General features: G+C 41.8%; 1 non-coding gene across 1 annotated transcript; it reads right to left on the bottom strand.

The window, feature by feature from the left end:
* Positions 1 to 4,294: 4,294 nt before the first annotated feature.
* LOC141636177 (small nucleolar RNA R71) lies at positions 4,295 to 4,400 on the bottom strand. Its single transcript, XR_012540807.1, has one exon. It is a non-coding gene; the product is annotated as a small nucleolar RNA R71 (small nucleolar RNA).
* Positions 4,401 to 23,695: the final 19,295 nt, after the last annotated feature.

Below are 23,695 nucleotides of genomic sequence, written 5' to 3'. Positions count from 1 at the left end.
ACCTCCTCTGTCTCATGTTCAACTCCTTCTGCGTGAAGATGTTCTTAAGACTCTTGTGATCAGAAAATACCTTAAAGATTTCTCCATAAAGGTAGTGTCTCCAAATCTTGAGAGCAAACACCACTGCACCCAACTCCAGATCATGAGTAGGGTAATTATCCTCATAAGGCTTCAACTGCCTAGAAGCATAGGCAATCACTTTACCATTCTGCATTAACACACATCCCAGCCCATTCTTCGAGGCATCTGTATAAACCTCAAAATTCTCGCTCCCTTCAGGCAATGCTAGGATAGGAGCTGTGGTCAAACGCTCCTTTAATGTCTGGAACGCCGTCTCACAACTCTCATCCCGACGAAACCTGTTCTCTTTCCTCATCAACGCTGTCATCGGTCTAGCTATCTTGGAGAAATCTTTCACGAACCGTCTGTAGTATCCAGCTAAACCCAAGAAACTCCTAATCTCATAAACATTCTTTGGTGCTTCCCACTTTGTCACCGCCTCAATCTTCGCGGATCCACAAACTACCCCATCTTTAGAGATCACATGCCCCAGAAAAGCAACTTTCTCTAACCAGAACTCACACTTGGACAGCTTGGCATACAACTCATGATCCCTCAAAGTCTGCAACACGATTCTCAAATGCTCCTCGTGCTCCTCCTTAGTCTTAGAGTAGACTAAGATATCATCGATAAACACCACTACAAACTGGTCCAAGAACTGTCTGAAGATTCTATTCATCAAATCCATAAACACTGCCGGCGCATTAGACAACCCAAACGGCATCACCACATACTCATAATGGCCATACCTCGACGTGAAAGCTGTCTTTGGTATGTCCACCTCTCTAATCTTCACCTGATGGTACCCCGACCTCAAATCAATCTTAGAAAAGACTGTTGCACCACTCAACTGATCAAACAGGTCATCTATCCTTGGCAAAGGATACTTGTTCTTTATCGTCACACGGTTCGGCTCCACCCTCATAATCTATGCACAACCTCAAGCTCCCATCTTTCTTCTTCACGAAAAGAACTGGTGCTCCCCAAGGCGATACACTTGGTCTAATGTATCCCTTCTCTATCAAATCATCCAACTGTTTCCTAAGCTCTTCCATCTCCTTAGGACTCATACGGTACGGTGCCTTAGAGATTAGCCCCGTCCCTGGCTTCAACTCAACGGTGAAATCTATCTCCCTCTTCGGTGGCAACCCTGGAATCTCCTCTGGAAAAACATCTGCAAACTCTCCCACCACTGGTATCTTATCAACTGTCGGAATCTCTATCCGGTCATCTCTCACATGGCACAGGATCAAAGGACATCCCTTCCTCAGATAAGACTTCAAGGTAACAGCTGCAATCAACTTAACTTTGGGTTTGACTAGAAACCCATGATAAGACACACTAACACCCTTTGGACCTCTTAAGGACACTTTCTTTTGATGACAGTCTATCTTAGCTTTATACTTTCCTAACCAATCCATACAAACTATCATCTCAAAACCGTTAAGAGGAAACTCTAGCAAGTCTACAGGGAAATCAACTTGCCCAACTATCAAAGATACATCTCTAAACAATCTCCCACACGATACAGACTCACCCGAAGGTATGAAGACTCGCTCACTAACAGATTCATATACTCTCAAACCCAACTGTTTAACATGACTCGAAGACACAAACGACTGAGAAGCCCCTGAATCGAACAAAACAAAGGTAGGAATACCATTAACAAGGAATGTACCGGTGATAACGTGCGCATCTTCCTCAGCTGCCTTCTTCTCTATCATGAATAACTTGCCACTGGTCTTCTGTCCACCTCCGTGGACAGTACTGGCTGATGCGGTCGGCTTAGCACCCGACCCTTGATTGTTATTGTTGTTTGTCGGTGTTTTCTGATAAGAATTACCGCCGTTGCGATTGCCTCCACTGCGTAACTCGACTTCCCGGTTTGGCCATGATCCAGCCGGCCCATTGCTCGCGGCTCGTGCGTGTCTCGAAAGGATCCCGGTGCACTCGTGCACTCATGTCTCTTGTGGCCTACACCACCACAACCATAGCAGGTCACTCCCCAACTATTACTCACACTTCCATGGCCGCGCCCAAAGGAAGCCCCAGCACTAAACCCAGACCCAGAAGAAAATCCTTTAGACTGATTGTGGTTGCCTTTCTTGTGATTCGATTGGCCACCACCCTCGCTCTCGAACTTCCTCTTCTCACCACCTGACCTCTCCTGAGCCATCTCCACCAATCTCTCCGCTCTCCCCACCCTCTCTCATAAGCTTCCTTAACATCGCAAGGATCCCCACGGGTAACTTATCCATAATCTTGGTGGTCAACCCCCTTTCAAACCTCAATGCCAAATTCTCCTCACTCAAACCCATGTCCTCAGCATACCTAGACTTCTCATTGAACAGCCTGTAGTACTCAGCCACAGACATCTCAGCAGTCATCTTAAAACCATCAAACTCTTCTCTCAACTTACTCCTCACATGTTCCGGTACAAACTCCTTTCTCACAGCCCTACGAAACTCCTCCCAAGGTATAGCAGGTAAGCCTTGGTTGGTATATATTTCCTTAGCACTCACCTTCACTGAATCCCACCACTTGCCTGCTGCCTCCCTCAGATAGAACACAGCCTGTTCCACTCTCATCTCATCAGGACAATGAACCAAGTCTAAGATGTTCTCCATCTCTCTCAGCCAACTATCAAGCAGATTAGGTTCCCCAACTCCCTTGTACTCTTTCGGGTTAAACCTCGCAATATAGAGGCTGATTTTAGAATGATCAACCTCCTTCTCCTTATTCTTATCCTTGTCCTCATTCACTCTCTTCAGGGTTAAACCTCGCAATATAGAGGCTGATTGTAGGAAAAATTGGTATACTTCCTCTAAAATTCGGATTATAACGAAATTATAATTATGAATAAAACAAGTCATAAACGAAATTACATAACCAAAGAGAGTAGAGATTAAGAATTAACCTTTGGTCCTAGCAAAATGGCCTAAGAACAATATCGAAATCGATATTCTCCTAATTGTTGCACCCAAAATGTTTTGAGAAATGTCTCTCAATTTGCTAGAATGAGATCCCCAAAATTAATAATTATTTTAGGGTTTTGTGTTTTGTTTGATGAGAGATTTAGGTCAAAAATTAAGTTAAGAAAAATGATTCCCCATCACTCCTTTAAACCGTGTAGATGAGAGAAATAAGGGAAGATTTTTCTTTTCCTTTTTTTTTTCGGCCAACTACCAAAATAAAAATGAGGAGAAAATCTTCTTATTTTTAGGTAGTTATCAAAATGTATAATATGTGTATATTTAATCAATTATCATTTATGTTGTCATGTATTAATAAGTCCACACACAACAACTTGTAGTCGATTTATTAATATCGGTCTGTCAACACTTATTATGACAATAACGCATAACATATACATTAACTATAAATATCGCATATTTATAATTTTCAAATTAAATGTAACTGGTTACGTTTAATTACGAATTAACATCTTAATTCGTTTAAGCTAACATTATATACATTTGTTAAATATAACAGTTTATATTCAATTTATGAATTTAACAATTAATTCGTCTCAGCTGGTATTATTTAATTGTATTAAATAATCGTCTCATCATCACATTGACTAACTGTTTAGTCAAATACATGGACTAACCTTTTAGTCAGGCATCAATGTGATTATATTTTCATACAATCACATCTCTCAAACACATTCTTTAGGTGTGACCTTTAGGGACCAGTTGATCACCGCCATCAGTATGATAATAACGTCAAACTTCTAGCAAGCCAACCGTTATTAAGTAAACGTTAATCAACTGATAAAATACGAAGTATACCCTTGTGAACCTATAACAGATTTATATATGTTATCACACTAACTGTGGAGGACACAAGCTCCAACAGATGCCTAACATAGCGAGTCACTCAGAGCCTACAGCTGCCTTGATTCCCAAAGGTTTCAAGCTCTCAACTGAGGATGGTAATACTTTTGATATCAGTCCGTCTTATATAAATTTGGTAGAAAGAAATCTTTATCGAGGTGTGGCGGGTGAAGATTCGCGAAAGCATATGGAGGTCTTTACTGACTACTGCTCTACCATTCCTGCCACTAAGGGAGTGACCCAAGACAAGATAAAGGAAGTCATGTTTCCTTTTTCATTGACTGACGGAGCCAGGGAGTGGCTCACCGATCTTGATCGCACTGCAGCTGGTATTACCAGCTGGGAAGCTCTTGCTCTTGCCTTCTATAAAAGGTACTTTCCTCCCCAACGTACTAATCAGCTGAGAGGAAAGATTACGAGTTTCAAACAAGCACCTGATGAAAATTTCTATGAGGCTTGGTGTCGGTTCCAGAAGTTGGTGAGGTCTCTTCCTCACCATGGATTTGATCAGTGATTTTTGTGCAACCAATTCTATAATGGGTTGTATGATGACCACCGTGCTATACTTGATGCCTCATCTAATGGGAGACTCCAAAAGAACATTGATGATGATAAGGGATGGGGCATTATTGAGGAGATGACGACCCATTGTGCTGAGTATGGGAACTCAAGGGACGATATTCGGACAGTATATTCGGTCGACAATGTTGTTGTGGCTCAACTGGAAGCCATGAATGCTCGTTTAGATAGGTTGGGGTTGCAGCAAGCTGGTGATCAACAAACGGTTCATTTGTTGACTAGACAGGAAACTATCACTTGTGAGAGATGTGGGAGCAATGACGGTCACACTGCTGTTGACTGTCTGACAGAGAAAGAACAAGTCCTTGCTTTTCAGCAATATAGGCAAGGAGGGGGTTCCTACTATAATAATCAAGGAGCAATCCATCCCAATTTGAGGTGGACAAGTCGGAATGATCTTAATTCTACTCCTCCACCACAGTAGCAGCAACCGTATGTCGCTCCTCATAAACCTCAACAAGGCTTCAAAAAGCCTCCTTCTTTTCCTCCACCGCATCAAGGAGCTTCATCTTCTAGTGGGGTAAGTGAGTTAACTGAGTTAAAGACAATGATTCAATCAATGACGAAGCAATTGCAAATGAGTGACCAACAGAAGGAAGCTTCAATGAAGTCACTTGAAACTCGAGTTGCTGAGTTGGCTGCAAGCCAATCCACGAGGAAACCGGGTCATTTTCCGTCTCAATCTGGGAAAAATCCGCACGAGACGATAAATTGTCAACTTTTGAGGACATATCGGACCCAAGGAGTTCTATTATTGATGATGAACAGGCGTCTAATGCTGAAAATATACCTAGCATGAAGAAAATACTCGATCGACTTATTTCTGGTGGTTGATCGAGTTGAAATGTTGAAAAATGCTCGATCAAATGGTTCTGGTGGTCGATCGAGTAAACTTGTTATTCAAGGAACTGATCGAGAGCTTGAAACCACTCGATCGAGTGGGAATTATGAAGAAATCATTCGATCGAGTAGAATTGTGCCTCGGTCGAACACTGTTGATATTGAAGAACTCGATCGAGAAGCTGCTAATGCTCGATCGAGTGAAAAGTCATCGGAAAGGCCACGATCTAGAGGTAAAAAGACTCGATCGAGTGAAAAAGAGTTTGAACCCGCTGAGACATTGGTAGAAAGGAATAAAGGGCTTGAAATTTCGATCACTGTGCCCTTTCCAAAGCGATTGCAGAACTATAAAACTAATCAACAGTTTGGGAAATTTGCCGAGCTCCTGAAAAGCTTACATGTTTCTGTTCCATTCGCCGAGTTGTTCACTCATGTACCCTCTTACTTAAAATTCATGAAAGAAATCTTGTCGCGTAATAGGCATATAAATGATCATGAGGCGGTAGCTTTAACCTAAGTATGGACTGCCTTAGTTCAAAATAAGTTGCCACCTAAACAGTCAGACCCGGGTATCTTCTCAATTTCGTGTCATATAGGAACACAATTGATTGATAACGCGCTATGCAATCTAGGTGCTAGCGTGAGCGTCTTACCTTTGTCTCTCGCTATGAGACTCGATCTGACCAAATTTAATTGCCCTAACATGACCGTTAAGATGGCCGACCGTAGCATATCACGACCACTAGGAGTTATAGAGGACATACCTGTCAAGATCGGGAGATTCTTTATTCCCTTAGATTTTGTAGTTCTTGACATCCCGGAGGACACTCACACCCCTATTATTTTAGGGAGACCATTTTTATTCACTGCTCGTGCAGTGATCGATGTCGGGGCCAAGACACTTACGTTTCAGGTCGGAGACGAGGAGCTGATTTTCCATCAGTCCAAATCTCGTAGGGCTCTTATGCAAGCTCAACCTTGCAATGTCCTATCCTCTACCAATTCAGATATAGACACTCCAGCAGAGAATGTTGAATTTTGTGCTGCAATCGTAACCCCTCCGCCTCAGACTGAGAGCGAAAACGAGGAACATTATTCTGTTTTCCTTGCTGCAGGTGCAGATGGAGTGGATGCTGGAGTCGATGATGGTCAGAGTGCGGTTAAAGTCAATCAGAATGGAGATACTGATGTTAATAGGAATGACAAAGGGAAGAAGAAAGTCTGTTCATACGTGGACATCAACTACTCTCCTTCCACTGGTTCAAATTCAAACTCATGGAGATCGAAGAGGATGGTCCGAAATGCTGAAGAGACCTCCTCCAGTCAGAAGCCCTCTTGTGGGCTACTGAAGTGTTTCAGGCAGTAAGCGGGGAATGCCCCGTGTAATAATTTGTAAAAATTTAAATTTCTGTTGGATTTCTTTATTGCATTTTTAGAACTGTTAGACTTTAGTTTAATTAGCTTAGCGAACATAAACTATAGACTGCTTATTGTGTGATTTGGTATTGTCGGGATATGTTTTTGCGTGTTTTTATGCAGGTTTGGGGAATTTATATCGCATTGGGATGAGTTGCAGGAGAAAACAACTCGTTCAAGTACCTTTTCTACTCGATCGAGGGGAATGCCCGAGGAAGTTGATCGATCGAGTGGTTAAAGCACTCGATCGAAATGGTAAAAATGAAGAATACTCGATCGAGAGGATTTCTATTCGATCGAGCAGATTGGAGGCCAAAGTTCTCGATCGAGTGATTTCAAATCACTCGATCGAGTGAATTTGCTTATTACACACAGGAAGTTACTTCTTTAACTTCTATTTTTCATTCTAATTTCATTCAACTCCTTATTTGCGATATTTTGTGCGATAATCTCCAATTTCCTCTATAATTCTTGCCCTAATACCAAATCAGCTACCCACATTATTTACCTTGCTAATAAATCGACCAAAGCCCTCATTCACCCCCTTAAAATTCGTCTTTCTTAGCGGTCAATTTGGGAATTAAGGTTTTGCGGGTTTTCGATCGAAAATCCGTCTTTTGCTGTTATATGTGTCGATTTTCTTGCTTATTCTTGTGGGTTTATCATCAAGTAAGTACTCCCTACATTTCCTTTGTTATTAATTGCTAGTTTTTCGACATTATTAAGGATTTAGGGTTTAGCAATTTGGTTCGAAAACCCGAATTATTTGGGGGTTTTTGTGTTTAATTTTTTTAATTGATTGAATTCCCCCATTGGTTGCTTGATTAGGATGGAAAGTAACTCTCTTCCCTCGACTAGTTCAACTGTTGTTCCATCCTCGACTGAGACGGTGGTCCCTGCTATTACCACGGTTACTCCGACTGTTAGTACCACTGTTTTGTCTGCTGTTTCCCCTACTGTTACTGTTGGTACTACTACTGCTGTCGTTGCTAGTTCCGCCTATGTCATGGCTAGCTCTTTTTCGGCCTCTATAGTTTTTGCTGCCCCTGCTGCGTGGTCACCAGCTATCACAGCCGCCTACCGGGATGCCTTAGTACCTCTTTCCATCACAAGACAGGCTTCTTCCTCTGGTACTAGAGACATGGGTCGTGGAAGGGCCGCACCTGCTGCTGGTCCGGTCACGATCTGTCTTGATGACTCACTTGACCCGCACCCCGACTACACCGAGGTGCGTTTCGTTTATGGTATGCATCGTACTCTTTTCTTTGCTTTAGAGAGCTGTGATTTTGCTTCGATGAAGTTTTTGTGTTGTAAGTCACTTGATAGGTTAGGTATTTACGAGCCCGTAGTTGAGATATTGAACGGGACGGGGATGTCGGGATTGATTCCCATGAGTGCCTTGACCTAAAAGGAGCTGACCCTCGAGTTTTTCAGCTCCTTTACCTTTTCTGTTGGCGCCTATGCAACTGACCTGGGTAGTTCTTGTGTCTCCTTCTGGTTATTTAACCGGACCACGAACTGGACCCTAGCTGATTTTGGCAGTAGGTTAGGTTTGTCTTCTACCGGTGAGTCTGAACCTCCTAGGAAGGTCATCCGCATGTTGTGGAGGACCTTGGCACAGACTAGTTATGAGAAGCGTAAGCTCGCGCATGTCCACCTTCCCCCGGCCCGTTACTTCTTGCGTCTCATTGGTGGGACCGTCTTTGACTGTAAAGAACTAAACAATGTGAACAACATTGAGTTGTCTATTCTTGGAGGTTACCTGAACATTGATAGTGAGGGACCTTTTGTGCTTAACATTGCATACCTGACTGCTCAGTATTTTCATAATGTGGGGCTGAAGACAACGGGCACCATTGTTTGCGGTGGCATAGCCACTTTTCTTGCCCGTTCTATCTTCCCCGTCTTCCCTCGTGACTTACAGCACCTAGACACTGATAGGTACCTTGACATTGCAACTATGTTGTTTATGTTTTGGCTTGCTTCTGACCAGCAGACATGGAAGATTAGTGGTTCCTTGTGTGTACCCTTACCTTGCACCACTTTGCCCCGTCTTGTTCCCCTGCCCCTTGTTAAGGGCAGGCTACCTCCACCACTACCCATGTTTCACCTCCCACTTGCTCCACCTCCTACCATGTCCGCTTCTCAGAAGCGGAAGAGACCTGAGACCGGAGAGGGACCCACACCTTCTACGGGTGGCCAGACTTCCACGGCCATTCCTACCCCGATCCCTACTCCTACTCCTACTCCTGAGCAGACACAACCGATCTATCCGGCTAATTTTATTCCACCTCCACCTTTTGAGGCGTCCGCGGTCCTAGACCAAGGGCGCCGTGACGGTTTACTTCTTGAGCTTCTTACCAGGCAGGCTCGTATGGAGCGGGATATTGCACTTGCTTTGTTCCCTCTATACGAGTATCACATGAAGAGAGGACATCATGTCCCTGAGGGCTGGCCGCACCCGTCTTTCTACCGGTACCTAGCTGAGGAGTACCCACAACCGGCCAGCGAGGCAGACACCGCTGAGAAGGAGGAGGAGAGAGTACGAGCTGAGGAGGGGAGGAGGATAGAGCAGCAGGTGGACCCAGACTACACGGTGGAGGACGTGGAGGATGACGGTGACGAGTTGTAATACTACGGTTTTATGAGTCTCTGGGTACTCTATCGAGTAGGCCTTACTCTGTCGAGTAAGGGTGTGTTGCGTTTTAAAAATAGTTTCTGACATGTTGGGTACTCGATCGAGTAACGTTGATACTCGATCGAGTAAGGGGGCACTCGAGCGAGTACCTCAGCTACTCGATCGAGTAGCCGGTTTACGGGGGATGATTTGTCGGGTTTTGTTAATAATGCGATTAAGTATATAATTACTTCCGTCACTTTTCTTTAAACACTTTTAAAACCTAATTGCTTTCAAAAGAGAAAATAAACTATGTTCTTCGCATCAATCGCATTGTTGGCAAATCCCGGAGCTTGGAAGGTCGGATTTTACCTTTCTTTATACCTTTGTGATCCTTGCGTCGAGGGTAAGATCTACGTACCGTTTTTATAGTATTTTGTTAAAGTTGGTTAAACCCTAATATTGGGATTTGGGGGTTTTGTTGTATTTCGTGATTGGTAGTGATTATATGTTTGTATGTTAGGAGGAGGATTCGTAGAGGAATCTTTTTGATATCAGCTGTGAGACCGTCTGATTATGTTGTTTTCCAGGTAGGGTTTCCCTACTCAGTATTAGTCCCATAATGCATTGTTTTTTTTTGGTAAAAGGTGAGTATATTATATCATGTAACAAAACATCACAATTACAAGAGAGTTATGGGTTCAAGACCCCTTTACATCACAAAAAAATAAATTCAAATCGCTCCAATGTTAATCAACCAATTCCTGACATTCTCCTCATCATTTCCTGCCAAATGCTGCCGAATTCTCCTCTTCATATCAGTCTCAATCTTGCAAGCTAGAACAGTAGGTCTCAGGATCCAGCCATTAACACGAGCATTATTCCTCTGAAGCCAAATATGATAAGTAATAGCATTGTACATAGCCACTCTAATTTTCCACTGAAGACTCTTCCTATCCCCTGCCAGTAAAGAGTGAACTTGCAGAGGACAGCCTCCAAACCAGGCCTGCAGCTCACGTTGCACCAATTTTGTATACTCACGCTTGTTGAAAATATGTTCAACGATTTGATCGAGCCTGACGGATGAGACATAGGTCATCGTGGGCCGCAACCCAGTCGTATAGTTTTGATTTCATTCATGCCATTCTCGCATTCTCGAGCCATGAAATGAGAGAGTGCTTTGGTGTGTTCCAGTTATTCCATACCAGGGAAGGCCATTCCACAGGGGGAACAGTGGGGCTAAGCCACTCATAACCACTCTTAATAGTATATCCTTTAGGATTTAAAGTCCAATTGCCAGCTATGAAACCATCCTTCAATTTATCCTTGACTTTGCATACATTTTTCCAGACCCAAGGGGCATCAGGTGGGGGGGAGTATTGGTGCCAATCCTGATTCTTAATGTACACATCATTTACCCATTTACCCATTTACCCATAATGCATTGTTGATGTTGTGTGATTGTTGAATATTATCATACTCGTATTGTGACGGTTGTTGGTTTTGATTGCTGCTTAATGGTTGTGATTGTTTGTCTCTGGTTCTCGAGATGCGTTCTCGGCTGAGTGGAGTCACTTGCGGGAGTGGCTTCACGCCCTAGTTTTTCCCTTCGTGGAACCCGCCACGGGAGAGGATGTGCACATTAATGGGATAAGGTTATCGCTCGGTATGATGAGCGGGGATTTGGTGGGTACGGCTGCGGTCCCCCACTGGCAGGGCTGGTCCAGTGGACAGTCGGTGACGGAGATTGATTGGAGTGGGTGTGTTTGTGTGTGTGACGTCGAGATGCTTGTTTACTGTGTTGTTGGTTTATATAAATTGTGTGATTAGTACTGACCCCGTTTAATGTTTTAAAAATTGTGGTGATCCATTCGGGGATCGTGAGCAGTTATTGAGCAGGTGTGAGTCGAGTTACATGGGATAGTTGGGATGTGCCACCGTCTGATGATAGAAGTCTTCCGCTGTAGCATTAGTAGTTTAATAAACATTTCATTTAGTTGATTAGACAGTTGGCTTTGAGAACTTATATTCGTATTTTGGATTTCGCTTTGGATTGTAACCTTTCACTAAAGTTATACTATTTAAATGTTATTTCGTTATTGTCTGATGATTATCATTGCCTCGGGTAACCGAGATGGTAACGTCCTTATACCTGAGTGGTCCTGGTAAGGCACTTGGAGTATGGGGGTGTTACAAAATGGTATCAGAGAGACGATCCTGAAACCTGTACCCAATGAATCTAATGAACCTAGGGAGTCTAATTAAAATGAACCCGGGGTAAAGGTTGTAGGAGCTAATGCAAAGGCTTGGGAGACGTCCTAAAGTCGCGAACTCGCCATACAATTTTGAACCGGTCACATGGTGGGTATATGTCAAGGTCTTATGTGATGCTTGTTAGCTTGTATGTGGATGTGATGATGTATGTTGTAATTGTTGGATGTTTGGAGTAGAAGGTTGAGATCGTGCATGAAAGGTTGGTGAAACATATAGAACGGTTGTTTGAACAAGAAGCATGTTGGATGTTTACTATGTGGCGTTTGATAATATGATATAGTTGTTTTGTTGATCATATGAAAAGCTTGGTAGAATTGCATGCTTAACTATATTATAATGTTGAGTTTATAATGTTGCATAGTGTGTTGGGATATGTGAGATAACATGCGGGTAGTATATACGAGTCAACATGACTCGATCGAGTAAGGGGGTACTCGATCGAGTAGGTGAGGTACTCGGTCGAGTGGGTCTGACTCGATCGAGTGGGTATTTGACGTTTTTACAACCAGAATCGTGTTTTTGGGCACTCGATCGAGTAGGGAGTCACTCAATCGAGTGGCTGTGCTACTCGGTCGAGTATGTTAGAGATTAGAAGGTCTGTTTTGGGTCTGATGTCGGGGCACTCGATCGAGTATGGTGGGCACTAGATCGAGTAGGATTAGGCACTCGATCGAGTGTGTTCTGGGCATTTTTCTATCGTGTTTTGAGGTTTTAGTGCGTATGTTTATATCTACCCTTTCTTATATAATTTCAAGATGCCGCCTAAGAGAAATGCTTTGTATACGAGAGCTGAGAGCATGAACATAGATGATATCGTTAAGATGTTGGAGCATCAGGATGCTCTTACGGAGGCCTTAAAGAAAGTGGGAAAGGACAAGGAGTTTGATCATTCTAAGATCAGCCTTTATATAGCGAGGTTTAACCCAAAAGAGTACAAGGGAACCGGAGAACCAAACCTTCTTGACAACTGGCATCATGAGATGGAGAACATACTAGACCTGGTTCACTGTCCTGATGAGATGAGAGTAGAACAAGCTGCGTTCTACCTGAGGGAAGCAGCTGGCGAGTGGTGGGATAAGGTGAAGGTGAGTGCTAGAGAGATGTATGCGAACCAGGACTTACCTGCTATACCTTGGGAAGAGTTTCGGAGGGCTATGAGGAAAGAGTTTGTACCGGAGCATGTGAGGAGTAAGCTGAGAGAGGATTTTGATGGGTTTAAGATGACATCTGATATGTTTGTGGCTTAATACTACAAGCAGTTTAATGAGAAGTCTAGGTATGCTGAGGATATGGGTTTGAGTGAGGAGAACCTGACGCTGAGGTTTGAGAGGGGGTTAACCCCTAAGATCATGGATAAGCTACCCGTGGGAGTCCTTACTGATGTTAAGGAAGCTTATGAGAGGGCTGGGAGAGCTGAGAGGTTGGTGGAGATGGCTCAGGAGAGAGTGGGTGAGAAAAGAAAGGCTGAGAGTGAGGGTGGTGGACAATCTAGTCACAAGAAAGGCAACCACAATCAAACTAGAGGGTTTTCTTCTGGTTCAGGGTTCAGTGCTGGGGCTTCCTTTGGGCGTGGCCGTATGAGTAGTAGTGGTAGTTGGGGAATGACCTGCTATGGCTGTGGCGGTGTCGGGCACAAGAGACATGAGTGCATGAGTATGCCTGGAGCTTTTCAGGGATCGGCTCCGGGAAGCTATTCTCAGGGACCTGCACAGAGTTATGCGAGCAATAGACCGTCTAGGTCATGGTCTAACCGGGGAAGTCAAAGCTATCAGGGTGGAGGTAACCGCAATGGCCGTAATTCTTATCAGAAACCAGCTACGAACAACAACAATCAGGGGTCGGGTGCTAAGCCGACCACATCAGCCAGTACTGTCCAGGGATGTGGACAGAAGACCAGTGGAAAGCTGTTCATGATGGACAAGAAAGCAGCTCAGAATGATGCACATGTTATCACTGGTACTTTTCTTGTTAACGGTATTCATACCTTTGTTTTGTTTGATTCGGGGGCGTCTCAGTCGTTTGTATCTTCAAGTCATGTTAAACGGTCGGGTTTGAGGGTATATGAGTCTGTAAGTGAGAAAGTTTTTATACCTTCGGGTGAGTCTGTATCATGTGGGAGGTTGTATAGTGATGTGTCTATGATAGTTGGGCAAGTTGATCTACCTGTAGACTTGCTATAGTTTCCTTTTGACGGTTTAGAGATGATAGTCGGGATGGATTGGTTGGGAAAGTATAAAGCTAAGATAGACTGTCAACAAAAGAAAGTGTCTTTGAGAGGTCCTAAGGGTGTTAGTGTGTCTTATCGTGGGTTTGTGGTCAAACCCAAAGTTAAGTTGATTGCAGCTGTCACCTTGAAGTCTTATCTGAGGAAGGGATGCCCTTTGATCTTGTGCCATGTGATAGATGACCGGATAGAGAGTCCGACAGTTGATCAGATACCAGTGGTGGGAGAGTTTGCATATGTTTTTCCAGAGGAGATTCCGGGGTTGCCACCGAAGAGGGAGATAGATTTCACAGTTGAGTTGAAACCGGGGACGGGGCCAATCTCTAAGGCACCGTACCGGATGGGTCCTAAAGAGATGGAGGAGCTCAGGAAACAGTTAGATGATCTGATAGAGAAGGGATACATTAGACCTAGTGTATCACCGTGGGGAGCACCAGTTCTTTTCGTGAAGAAGAAAGATGGGAGTTTGAGGTTGTGCGTAGACTACAGAGAGCTAAAACGAGTGATGGTGAAGAACAAGTATCCTTTGCCAAGGATAGATGACCTCTTTGATCAGTTGAGTGGTGCATCAGTCTTTTCCAAGATTGATTTGAGGTCGGGGTACCATCAGGTGAAGATTAGAGAGGTGGACATACCAAAGACAGCTTTCACGTCGAGGTATGACCATTATGAGTATGTCGTGATGCCGTTTGGGTTATCTAATGTACTGGCTGTGTTTATGGATTTGATGAACAGAATCTTCGGACAGTTTTTGGACAAGTTTGTGGTGGTGTTTATCGATGACATCTTAGTCTACTCCAAGACGAAGGAGGAGCATGAGGAGCATCTAAGGATTGTGCTGCAGACTTTGAGGGAGCATGAGTTATATGCTAAGCTTTCCAAGTGTGAGTTCTGGTTAGAGAAATTTGCTTTTCTGGGGCATGTGATCTCTAAGGAGGGAGTAGCTGTTGATCCGGCAACGATTGAGGCAGTGACAAAGTGGGAAGCACCAAAGAATGTTGCTTAGATCAGGAGTTCTTGGGTTTAGCTGGATACTACAGACGGTTCGTGAAAGATTTCTCCAAGATAGCTAGACCTATGACAGCTTTGATGAGGAAAGAGAACAAGTTTCGTTGGGATGAGAGTTGTTAGACGGCGTTCCAAACATTAAAGAAGCGTTTGACCACAGCTTCTATCTTAGCATTGCCTGAAGGGATCGAGAATTTTGAGGTTTATACAGATGCCTCAAAGACTGGGTTTGGATGTGTGTTGATGCAGAGCGGTAAAGTGATTACGTATGCTTCTAGGCAATTGAAGCCTTGTGAGGAGAACTATCCTACACATGATCTGGAGTTGGGTGCAGTGGTGTTTGCTCTCAAGATTTGGAGACATTACCTTTATAGGACAACCTTTAAGGTATTTTCGGATCACAAGAGTCTCAAGTAAATCTTCACTCAAAAGGAGTTGAACATGAGATAGAGGAGGTGGATGGAGCTGATTGGTGATTATGACATGGATATTATCCACCATGAAGGGAAAGCCAATGTTGTTGCATATGCTTTGAGTAGGAAGAGTGTACATTCTTTGTGTACAGCTTTATCTTTGATGAGGTTGATAGATGAGGTGGGGAAGTTTGGGATACATATGATGCAGAGAGGGGATGCCGTGGGAGATTTGACAGTACAACCTGATCTTTATGATGAGATTCGAGGTAAACAGGCGTTGGATCCTGAGATGGTTGAGTGGAGAGCTGGAGTAGAGAAAGGGACAGTGTCTCGATTCTCTATTCATACAGATGGTAGTTTGAGGTTTGATGGGAGGTGGTGTGTCCCTAATGATGAGGAGCTGAAAAAGATTATCATGACAGAGGCACATTGTACACCATATTCAGTACATCCAGGTGGTGACAAGTTGTACAAGGATTTAAAGAACACGTTTTGGTGGCCTGGGATGAAGAGAGAAACAGCTGAGTTTGTGGCCCGTTGTTTGACATGCCAGAGAGTTAAAGGGGAACAGCGATGACCACAAGGTAAGATTCAGTCTCTAGAGGTACCTGAGTGGAAGTGGGAATCCATTTCTATGGATTTTATCGTGGGTTTGCCAAAGAGTCAACAGAGTAACAACATGATATGGGTAATAGTGGTTCGGCTAACCACGTCAGCTCACTTTGTGCCAATGAAAGATACATGGACTAAAGCACAATTAGCTATGGTTTATCGGAAGAATGTGCTTAAGTTACATGGAGTCCCTAAGTACATAGTATCTGACAGAGATGCGAGGTTTATCTCAAGGTTTTGGAAAGAGTTACAGGAATCTTTGGGAACAACTTTGAAGATGAGTACAGCATTTCATCCTGCGACAGACGGTCAGACTGAGAGAACGATCAAGACTCTTGAGGATATGTTACGAGCTTGTGTGATGGACTTTGGTGGTAGCTGGGAACAGATGTTGGATTTGATAGAGTTTTCTTACAACAACAACTATCACACTAGTATTGGCATGGCACCGTTTGAGGCTTTATATGAGAGAAGATGTAGGAGTCCGTTTTTTTGGGACGACAATGCTGAGGCAGTAGTTCTAGGACCAGAGATGGTACATGAGATGGTTGAAGATTAAGATGATCAGGGAACGGATGAGAGAAGCTCGGATAGGCAAAAGAGTTATGCAGATCTACATCGCCGGGATATAGAGTTTCAGGTTGAGTCAGAAGTTCATCGGGCCTTATGAGATCTTAGAGCGGGTTGGAGAGGTTGCATATCATCTGGCTTTACCAGCTGCGTTGGAGAGAGTGCATAAAGTGTTTCATGTATCTCAGCTGCGGATGTATGTGAGTGACCCGTCACATATGTTAGAGGCAGAGAGCTTAAAGCTAGATGAGTCCTTATCATATCTTGAGGACCCTAAGCAGATTCTTGACCGGAAGGTTAGGAAGACTAGGAGTGGTGAGACAGTTTTTCTTAAGATCCTTTGGTCTAACCACGAGACTGAGGAAGCTACATGGGAGGCAGAGGAGGCCATGAGAGAGTGTTACCCTTTCCTTTTTGATCAGGTATGTATGGTTACGGGGATGTAACCTTGTTTCTTTTAGGGGGGTAGGAGATGATCGCGAAGAGTTTTTAAGAGTTTTTATACCCTTTTTATGTTGTGTCGGTATGTTTGTTGTGGTTGAGTCGGGTTGAGTTTGGGTTAGTAACATGTTTTATGTTGAGTTTTGTTTTGTTGTTGAGTCGGGAGTGTTGTAGTGTGTGTCTTTGTTTTGTTGTGGTTTGAACTTCGGGGACGAAGTTCTTTTTAAGAAGGGAAGACTGTAATACTACGGTTTTATGAGTTTCTGGGTACTCTATCGAGTAGGCCTTACTCTTTCGAGTAAGGGTGTGTTGCGTTTTTAAAATAGTTTATGACCTGTTGGGTACTCGATCGATTAACGTTGATACTCGATCGAGTAAGGGGGCACTCGATCGAGTACCGCAGCTACTCGATCGAGTAGCCGGTTTACGGGGGATGATTTGTCGGGTTTTGTTAATAATGCGATTAAGTATATAATTACTTCCGTCACTTTTCTTTAAACACTTTTAAAACCTAATTGCTTTCAAAAGAGAAAACAAACTACGTTCTTCGCATCAATTGCATTGTTGGCAAATCCCGGAGCTTAGAAGGTCGGATTTTACCTTTCTTTATACCTTTGTGATCCTTGCGTCGAGGGTAAGATCTACGTACCGTTTTTATAGTATTTCGTTAAAGTTGGTTAAACCCTAATATTGGGATTTGGGGGTTTTGTTGTATTTCGTGATTGGTAGTGATTATATGTTTGTATGTTAAGAGGAGGATTCGTAGAGGAAGCCTTTTGATATCAGCTGTGAGACCTTCTTATTGTGTTGCTTTCCAGCTAGGGTTTCCCTACTCAGTATTAGTCCCATAATACATTGTTGGTGTTGTGTGATTGTTGAATATTATCGTATTCGTATTGTGATGGTTGTTGGTTTTGATTGCAGCTTAATGTTTGTGATTGTTTGTCTTTCGTTCTCGAGATGCGTTCTCGGCTGAGTGGAGTCACTTGCGGGAGTGGCTTCACGCCCTAGTTTCGCCCTCCGTGGAACCGCCACGACAGGGGATGTGCACATTAATGGGATAGGGTTATCGCTCGGTATGATGAGCGGGGATTTGGTGGGTACGGCTGCGGTCCCTCACTGGCAGGGCAGGTCCAGTAGACAGCCGGTGACGGAGATTGATTGGAGTGGGTGTGTTTGTGTGTGTGACGTCGAGATGCTTGTTTACTGTGTTGTTGGTTTATATAACTTGTGTGATTAGTACTGACCCTGTTTAATGTTTTAAAAACTGTGATGATCCATTCGGGGATGGTGAGCTATTATTGAGCAGGTATGAGTCGAGTTACATGGGATAGCTGAGATGTGCCACCGTCTGATGATAGAAGTCTTCCGCTGTAGCATTAGTAGTTTAATAAACATTTCATTTAGTTGATTAGACAATTGGCTTTGAGAACTTGTATTCGTATTTTGGATTTGGCTTTATATTGTAACCTTTCACTAAAGTTATACTATTTAAATGTTGTTTCGTTATTGTCTGATGATTATCATTGCCTCGGGTAACCGAGATGGTAGCGTCCTTATACCTAAGTGGTCCTGGTAAGGCACTTGGAGTATGGGGGTATTACACGAGTAGCTACTGGTCTACCCACTTCCCCAGTTTTCTAGCTGGTTTGGGGAAGTTCATGTTTTGTATGTACATTCTTGCTCTTTTATTTATTTTTGTCTCCTTTTTATTTATTATTTTTCATGCATTTATCGGTTGTATTTTCCCGTTCTCCTGTATATATCTGCTGGTGTATGTTGGAGGACAATGAGGGTGTTGTTCGTTTTGGTTTGGGGAGGGTAATGCATCCTTTGAGTCTGCATTTGTATTTGTTTTTGCATTCACGTTCCCTTTTTCTACTTGCATTGTAATTATTTCTTTTAAAAATCATAAAAATTCAAAAAAATTAGAAAATTCAAAAAAAATCAGTATATATTCACGTTTCATTTTGCATATAGGTTGAGTCAGAACGGTTGATTTCCGTTATGATATTGCACTGTAACTTGTGATTTTTACTTGATCCTTGCATTTATATTGACAGTGATTTCCGTGTTTGTTCAAATTTAGCTGACTGTGTAGACTTGACCTGATAAATTGGCAACCTACTAACAATTTCTGAGATTTAGAGCCATATAACTGGTGACATTCAGGACCAGTTCATTAGAAATTGAGAGTAGTACTCCTTGCACAACATGTTCATCACTTTTGCACATTTATGAAATCCGATTTCTTGTCAAATGCATACATTCGGGTTTGTGGTTGGTGTCACATGCAGAGAGGCGCTTGCAAATTTTCCCTTTCTTTCATTTTCACCCATTTAGCTCCACTTTAGCCAAATATAGCCATTTTGACCCATTAGATACACCCAAAATTTAGCCTCCCCAGTCAAGCTAGTTTAGTGTGACTTTTGCGGTATATTCATTTTTGTGCGAGTTCGGCCCGTTTTCTTTGTTTGGAGTTGGTGAAATGAGAAGGATGAGAAAAAGAAAGAAAAAGAATGAAACGTGTAGAATGAAAAAAAAAAAAAAAAAAAAAAAAAAATTGAAAAAAAAAAGATTGAGTCAGATGTGATGCAGGTAGAAAAAAGAAAGAAAAAATATATGAAAAAATCAGATTTCGAAAAATGAGACCGTGTTAAAAAAGGGAAGTTTGTGACGGTCTCACTCCTCTGTTCTTATTTACATCTTTTTTAGGAGATAGTGTATTTGGTTAGTGAGTTGCGTGCCAACGAAGGGTACTTGCACTTTATTTTCTAGTCAGCGGAGATTCAGATGGTCTTATTTGGTCTTGTTTAGGATCTGGCTTGACGCTTTACCTCCACATTTCCATAATCTGTTTTGCCTTTTCTCACCTATAGCCTCACTTTCCCATATCATTTGTAATCCTTCGGCTGTGACGGACATTGTTGGTTGGAATGTGTGTATAGTACTTGAATCGTCTATCATTTTTGTTGCATGCATGTTATGTAGGTCGCAGTTTAGGTGAGTGAGTGTTTCTCTTTCTCTCTTACACATATATATTTCACCCTTTGCTTCATTAGAGAAGAGTGACCACGTGAGAGTCCGATTTTGTTGGTCTTACAAGGTCGATAGGTCAGCTTTATTTATGGACATCATATAACTCGTTTGAGTATTGACTGCAGTAGCTATGACTGTTAATTTTCATTTGCATTAAATTGGTTCAAGTAGACAAGTTATAACTAGCTCCGAGTCTTCATTTCCGTTCCATTAGTTTGCATTTAGTTTACTCAAGGACGAGTAAAGGTTCGGTTTGGGGAGATTTGATACGTGCAATTTCTATAGTCTTTTTAGTCTTTTATTGCACGCATTTCTATGTCTTTTTGTATCGTTAGGTATTGCAAAATGCCCCGAATTGGCTACTTTGGCTTATTTTGTCTAATTTGCAAAAATAAACCTGAAAGTGGTGAAACCGCGCCCTTTTCGTCCTATTTAGCATGCATTATGAGGAGACGGGAGTTATTGGAGCAAGAAACGTGCCTTGGAGTGCGTGAAGGAAGGTCAAGGGAGCTGTCTAAGACGAGTTAGAGGCTGACTTGGTGGAAAAGCACTCGATCGAGAAGAACTGATGGTCGATCTAGTGGTTTGGCTGACATGAGGATTCGATCGAGTGATTCTATCTGCTCGATCGAAATGGTGATTATTGGAGTTCCTCGATCGAGAGCTTTATCTACTCGATCGAGAGGAAATGCTGGAGAAGACCTCGATCGAGTGGTCTGAATCTACTCGATCGAGAGGTTTATTAGCTTATGCGGGTTTACTAAGCCTGTGATGTTTTATTTTGTTAAGTATTACGCTTCCCTATTTAAGGAAGTCATAATTAGATTATTAATCATCTTTTCATATACTTTCTACTGTAAAAAAAAACTTCTGGATCTCTTAATTACTTTACTGCTTAATCTCTCAAACTTTTCTTTGCTTTTGGATTGTTCTCTACGCCGGATTTGTATCGATTATAATCATTCTTCTACTCTTCTTAATCTTAATACTTGTTTGCTTTAATTCTTGTTGTCCATTTATTACTCTTGCCCTAGCCTCGTTCATATTTATTTGTTATTGTTCCATTATGTCTCTAATTAGCATTCTTATCGTTATTATTGTTGACACCCTTAATAACATGAGTAGCTAATTCATTTTATGTTAGCATTAGGGAAACCATGGTAGGATTCTGACGATGTAGCGAATAGGCTAGATAATTTATATGTGAGAATCTGTCCCCACAGCAATTTAATTGTAACATCAATTTAGTTGATTGCACGCTTCTAAATTACATTAATCTAGTTAACTTTACTCCTGGATTGGAAGATTAGAATAAATAGACCTGCTATGAACAGTAGACTACCCTAATGAGGACGTAAGTTAAGTTAGTGGAAATCTAGGATAGAAAGTGGACCGAAAGGACCTTTCGTGTATCCTTCTCACAGTAGATTGTTCTGGCTATTTGCAGCTGAGTCGATAGACTACCATGGTGAACCGAAATCCTGGCATACTCCCTTTTCTGGTCCTCTATATCGTATTTTCTCGTTTTTATTGCACTCATTCTATTTCTCTTTCCTTTAATCTTTAGTAGTTTAGAAACCAAATTAAAACCCCACCATATTGTGACTTAAATAGACGGACCTTTAGACAGATATCTTGCCTCCCTGTGGAGAATCGACCATACTTATCACTAGCTTCTGTTAGTATATTTAGGTTTATTTTTGGTACACAAACGACAGTATCAGCTACATTAAAATTAACCAAGTACACGTCTTTATGGTACGAACATCTGAAGAAACATCTCAAGAAAGACAGAAAACCTATGATTGAAACTTGGAAAAAATTAAAGAAGCATCTTATTATGAAGAGGTTTCTTCCTAGAGACTACGAGCAAGATAATTACTTAAAGCTAACATATTTCACGCACGAAGGCTCGAGTGTTGCTTATTATATGAAAGAATTCGAGAAGTTGAGCATTGTTTGCGATTTGGAAGAAAAGGAAGAATTGAGAACCGCGCGTTTTATTCGTGGCCTCAATTCGAACCTATATTTCCTAATCCTAGTTTTATTTAGCTTCTACAAATATGATTTTTATTAGTTAATTATATAATAAGTTTCCTACTTACTTTAGGAAAGAGTTAGATAGCTTGGAAGACAAGTTCAGGTATTAGATCTCGAGTCAGATTTCAGATGTCGAGTAGGACTATAAATAAGGACCGATTGTGGCCTTATTTTCAGAATATTTTCAGAAATACAATAAAATTTACAGTTCGTAAAACTTGTGTCAATCTTGCGAGATTAGATTAGGACTCTTCCTTGCGAGACTGAGTTATAGCAAATCGAGCTATAACCTTGCGAGGTTAGAACAACATTCGCTAATCTATCCTGTTCTTTATTACAATTCACACGATATTAATCCTATTCAATAGAAACCTCACGTTGCATCATAAATCACAAACACAAATTCCGCTACAGGTTTACTAATTTCAAACTCGTTCGTTCTAAACGACCTAATCCTACATCAATAAACCAACTCGCCTAAACTAATACAGCTAGGGAAGTCGGGATCGTATCCACAAGGAGCCTATATATATTCTATTTGCTAAGAAAAGTCTGTTTAAGAAAGGGGTTGATTGATTTTGTTTTAACTAAACTAAAAGTAATAAGGAAAATGAAGCAAAAAGTATAAAATAGAACGTACTTTGTCAGAACCGTACATTACTCCGTAAGAACCATAGATTACTAATGTTGATCTACTTACAATTTATGATCTATAATGTTGATCCGCTTATGAATCGTCTTTAGTGCTTTCGATTAAAAAGACCGAATTGTTGATGTCGTTTTAATTGATGCAAGTTATTGTTGTTCCTTATTGACTAAATTCTTTGTTTATATCATTTGATCTTTTTATTAATAGGAGCTTCCTTTCTTCCTTGATATCTTTCCTTTTTTCCATGCAGGTAGATATCAATTTCAAATTCACCAAATATTGGGGACGGTTCATCTGGATTAGAGGAGCAATGTATACACACTTTCGGGAGCGCTAATTAGCTAGGATTTAATTTTTTAAAGACATTTTTTTATTTTTAATTTGGTCGTAAACCTTGGTAACTATGTTTTTCGTTTTTTCTTGATTATATGAAGTAATGACAATACTTTTTAGGATTTGGACATGTATTTAATTTGACAATGCAATTTGTGCTATGAAGTTCGGTTTTGGATACATAGACTCATCAAATTTCTTTGTTTTTATACTTCTGATTAGACCTAGCAAACAGATCGGGTAGTGTCGGGTTCGTGTTCGTGTTCGTGTCACATGTAAACGGATCACAAACCCTCCAACACAAACCCGACCCAATTAAATCTCGTGTCGTGTTCGTGTCGACCCACTTACGTAAATGGGTCAAAAAGTCTCAACCCTAACCCGTTAATTTCGTGTTGGGTTCATGTCGTGTTTTCGTGTCATGTCCATATTTGGAAAATTTAAGTATATTCATGTGATGGGAGATCAAGAAAAATTAGGATTAATTTAGTAAACAGGTCTTTCGTGTCGGGTTCGTGTTTGGAGAGCTTAACCTAAACCCAACCCAATTAAATATCGTGCCGTGTTCGTGTCGACCCACTTACATAAATGGCTCATTAGGTCTCAACCCAAACCCATTAATTTCGTGTCGGATTCGTGTCGTGTTTTCGTGTCGTGTCATTGTTTTCCAGCTCTACTTCTGATGATGTAATTTTTTAATCTATGATTATTATGTAATCTATCATTAAATAGAATGCTAGC

This window comes from Silene latifolia, chromosome Y (genome assembly GCF_048544455.1).
Source record: "Silene latifolia isolate original U9 population chromosome Y, ASM4854445v1, whole genome shotgun sequence".
Lineage (NCBI taxonomy): Eukaryota > Viridiplantae > Streptophyta > Magnoliopsida > Caryophyllales > Caryophyllaceae > Silene > Silene latifolia.
Note: the sequence above shows the minus strand (reverse complement) of the source record. Positions and strands in the feature narration are given on the sequence as shown.